The 4,282-nt window shown below is 34.0% G+C and overlaps 2 pseudogenes; both read right to left on the bottom strand.

Annotated features, from left to right (window-relative positions):
• Positions 1–421: 421 nt before the first annotated feature.
• LOC110892314 lies at positions 422–2,011 on the bottom strand (annotated as a pseudogene).
• A 423-nt stretch (positions 2,012–2,434) lies between these two features.
• Positions 2,435–3,964, bottom strand: LOC110892315 (annotated as a pseudogene).
• Between the last annotated feature and the right edge of the window lie 318 nt (positions 3,965–4,282).

The following is a 4,282-nucleotide window of genomic DNA, read 5'->3' as shown; positions in this document are numbered from 1 at the left end:
AACCGGACACATGAAACGTAAACTAAATTGAAAAAAAAAACATATCAAATAATAAAACATGATGAACATAAAAACCAAGTTCAATTTGCATTCACAAGCTTAGACGATATTAAAGAGGTTTGGCCAGGTGCCTAGGTATAATGATATCCACATGCCCATTATTTCTTTTAAGGTGGAGTTGGCGTAATTCTATTTTCATGATAGATATTTCATACCGTATCCTATGAAAAAACTTTCCACACGTATGAAACCACACAATCTATTCAAATACCAAACTCGTTTCCTATTTTAGTTATCCAATAATAATGAAAATAAAATACTTAAGTTTTCATAACCAGGTTGGCTTGTGAAAAACAATCAGCTAGTTAAAAATTTTACCTTAGCTTCAAAAGTTAAAGGGGGAGAAAGATGACAATTTTTTTTACAAAGGTAAGGATAACAACCCAATAAACACATTGAAAGCATAATAATTCCCCATTGAGCTCCCGTGAGTGTCCCGATCATCATGATAAGTAAAGGAAGCTCTCGTGTGAAAAGACCCCGAACTCCAAGTTTCTTTATAACCTAAAAAACTGAAAAAAGTATTTTTTTTATGAATGAGAATAATAGATTTTCCAGTGACAAAGTTAACAAGAACCACTCGCATCCATAGTTTCTCCCTAAGCATTATTTAGAAATGAGACAAGCTTATTCACAAGATGAGATATAGTAGCACACAAAACACCGGTCACGTATCCACAAGCAAAACTAACCCCAAGTTGAAAGGATTAAGCAACACTCATTTTTGGGTATGGGGATGGCATATTTGTTAAACATTTTCACAATAGTCTCAAAGTAAACAAACTTCATCACTATATCTAAAACTAACTATTCAAAATCTAAAAGAAACACATAATACACCTTCATACACAGGACTTGCAGTCCTAAATGGAGATGGCAATTTCAATCAATTTACATATGAATTGGTGCATATAAGTTCATATCTAATGGGTCAAATCAAAAGACTTACATTATTAATAACATTTCATAATGTGTTTTATCCTAAAAAGTTTGGATAAACATGTTTGGGTCAAATAAAAAGGCTTATATTATTAATCACATTTCATAATGTGTTTTATCCTAAAGAGTTTGGATAAACATGTTTTGGGTCTCCCAAACTCGCTAGGCACAAAACCACACACATTTTGACTCGTTACCTACCTCACCCAAGTTAGCCACCTTAAAGGAAAACCAAAAAAAGTAATAGAGAAACACATCTATAATAATCCAAACTGCATGCACACATAAATAGGAAAGCATCGACAGTGATGTGTGAACTTACATGGTATTTGGCATGCCCATAGTGGCACCAACTCTTTGTATAACCTACATAATATGACAAAAGTTATTGAAAGGATGTCGAGACACCAAATCTATATGCGATTAAAAAACTAAAAAAATCAAAAAGATTAAGCTCGTATGTACCCAAGTGCGTCTTCAGATTTGATGAACTTTGGAAGTCCATCCCGGAGACCCTTAGCAAAGACTGGTTAGGTTTGGACACAAACCTTCACCGCCTCCATGGAACAAAGAGCCATGTCAACAATCAGCTCCGCAGATGCATAATCAAATTAAAGAGGTTAATCAAAGTCTTGCACTAGGGAACATATTTTGGGCTGGAAATATGAGAGAAATATTTCTTGAATAACTCGTAGAACCAAATTTTCACTAGGGAACATATTTTAGGCTGGAAATATGAGAGAAATATTTCTTGAATAACTCGTACAACCAAATTTGCACTCTACCAAGCAGGGTAGGTACCCAACCCTGGCCCCTGAAGAAGGGTCTCAGCAATATTTCAAAACCAGATGAGATACTCTTATACTTAACTCGGTCCCGGTCTATATGTTGTTGTTTTCTAAACAATGTATTTTTTGTGTTGTAAACTATATTAGTTATTAGTAATGTACCAATAAGAAACAAACCGGCCGGATTCCGAGTGAAAATAATCGGTATCAGCATTAGTATTCATTTTTTTTCGACCGATGTAAAACACGGGTGAATATCTTTGGCATATAACGACTTTTTTTGGGATATTAAAAAGGTTTGGCTATGTGCCTAGGTATAATAATATCCACATGCCCATTATTTCTTTTAAGGTGGAGTTGGCGTAATTCTGTTTCATGATAGATATTTCATACCGTACCCTATGCAAAAACTTTCCACATGTATGAAACCACACAATCTATTCAAATACCAAACTCGTTACCTATTTTAGTTATCCAATAATAATGAAAATAAAATACTTCAGTTTTCATAACCACAAATCAAACTTCATGAGTTATAGGATTTTACGGTTTCCATTGCATCAGGTTTGGCTTGTGAAAAACAATCAGCTAGTTAAAAATTTTACCTTAGCTTCAAAAGTTGAAGGGGGAGAAAGATGACAATTTTTTTACAAAGGTGAGGACAACAACCCAATAAACACATTGAAAACATAATAAATTCCCCATTGAGCTCCCGTAAGTGTCCCGATCATCAATATAAGTAAAGCAAGCTCTCGTGTGAAAAGTCCCCGAACTCCAAGTTTCTTTATAACTTAAAAAACAAAAAAAAATAGTATTTTTTTATGAATAAGAATAATAGATTTTCCAGTGACAAAGTTAACAAGAAGCACTCACATCCATACTTGTTCCCTAAGCATTATTTAGAAATGAGACAAGCTTATTAACAAGATGAGATATAATAGCACACAAAACACCGGTCACATATCCACTAGCAAAACTAACCCCAAGTTGAAAGGATTAGCAACACTCATTTTTGGGTATGGGGATGGCATATTTGTTAAACATTTTCACAATAGTCTCAAAGGAAACAAACATAATCACTGTATCTAAAACTAACTATTCAAAATCTAAAAGAAACACATGATACACCTTCATACAGAGGACTTGCAATCCTAAATGGAGATGACAATTTCAATCAATTTACATATGAATTGGTCTATATAAGTTCATATCTAACGGGTCAAATCAAAAGACCTATATTATTAATCACATTTCATAATGTGTTTTATCTTAAAAAGTTTGGATAAACATGTTTGGGTCAAATCAAAAGGCTTATATTATTAATCACATTTCATAATGTGTTTTATCCTAAAAAGTTTGGATAAACATGTTTTGGGTCTCCCAAACTCGGTAGGCACAAAACCACACACATTTTGACACGTTACCTACCTCACCCAAGTTAGCCACCTTAAAGGAAAACCAAAAAAGTAATAGAGAAACACATCTATAATAATCCAAACTACATGCACACATAAATAGGAAAGCATCGCATCAGTGATGTGTGAACTTACATGGTATTTGGCATCCCCATAGTGGCACAAACTCTTTGTATAACCTACATAAATATGACAAAAGTTATTGAAAGGATGTCGAGACACCAACTCTACTATGCGATTAAAAAACTAAAAAAATCAAAAAGATTAAGCTCGTATGTACCCAAGTGCGTCTTCAGATTTGATGAACTTTGGAATTCCATCCTGGAGACCCTTAGCAAAGACTGGTTAGGTTTGGACACAAACCTTCACCGCCTCCATGGAACAAAGAGCCATGACAACAATTAGCTCCGCAGATGCATAATCAAATTAAAGAGGTTAGTCAAAGTCTTGCACTTGGGAGCATATATATTTTGGGCTAGAAATATGAGAGAAATATTTCTTGAATAACTCTTAAAACCAAATTTGCACTCTACCAAGCAGGGTAGGTACCCAACCCTGACCCTTGAAGAAGGGTCTTCAGCAATATTTTCAAACCAGATGAGATACTTTTATACTTAACTCGGTCCCGGTCTATATGTTGTTTTTTTCTAAACAATGTATTTTTTGTGTTGTAAACTATATTAATTATTAGTAATGTACCGATAACGAAACAAACCGGCCATATCCCGAGTGAAAATAATCCGTATCAGCATTAGTATTCATTTTTTTTCGACCGATGTAAAACACGGGTCAATATCTTTGGCATATAACGACTTTTTTTTGGTCTTGGCTTTCGGTTGCTACAACAAATGTTGATATCGTAACAAAATAAATGGGTTCCAACCGAAATCTTGCCACGTACAGCGGGTGAATCAACACTAGTTTATATAATAGATAAGAAGAAATGGATACTTACCGGCCCCTTTTCAAAATAAAAACGTTAGTACAAGTATCGGTGTTCATTTCTATTTTTTATACTCATAAAATAAATTTACATTTTTGACCCTGACCATTTTAACAAAAAATTACAAGCCCTTCATT

This window comes from Helianthus annuus, chromosome 12 (assembly GCF_002127325.2).
Source record: "Helianthus annuus cultivar XRQ/B chromosome 12, HanXRQr2.0-SUNRISE, whole genome shotgun sequence".
NCBI lineage: Eukaryota > Viridiplantae > Streptophyta > Magnoliopsida > Asterales > Asteraceae > Helianthus > Helianthus annuus.
This window is presented reverse-complemented; position numbering and strand designations above follow the sequence as displayed.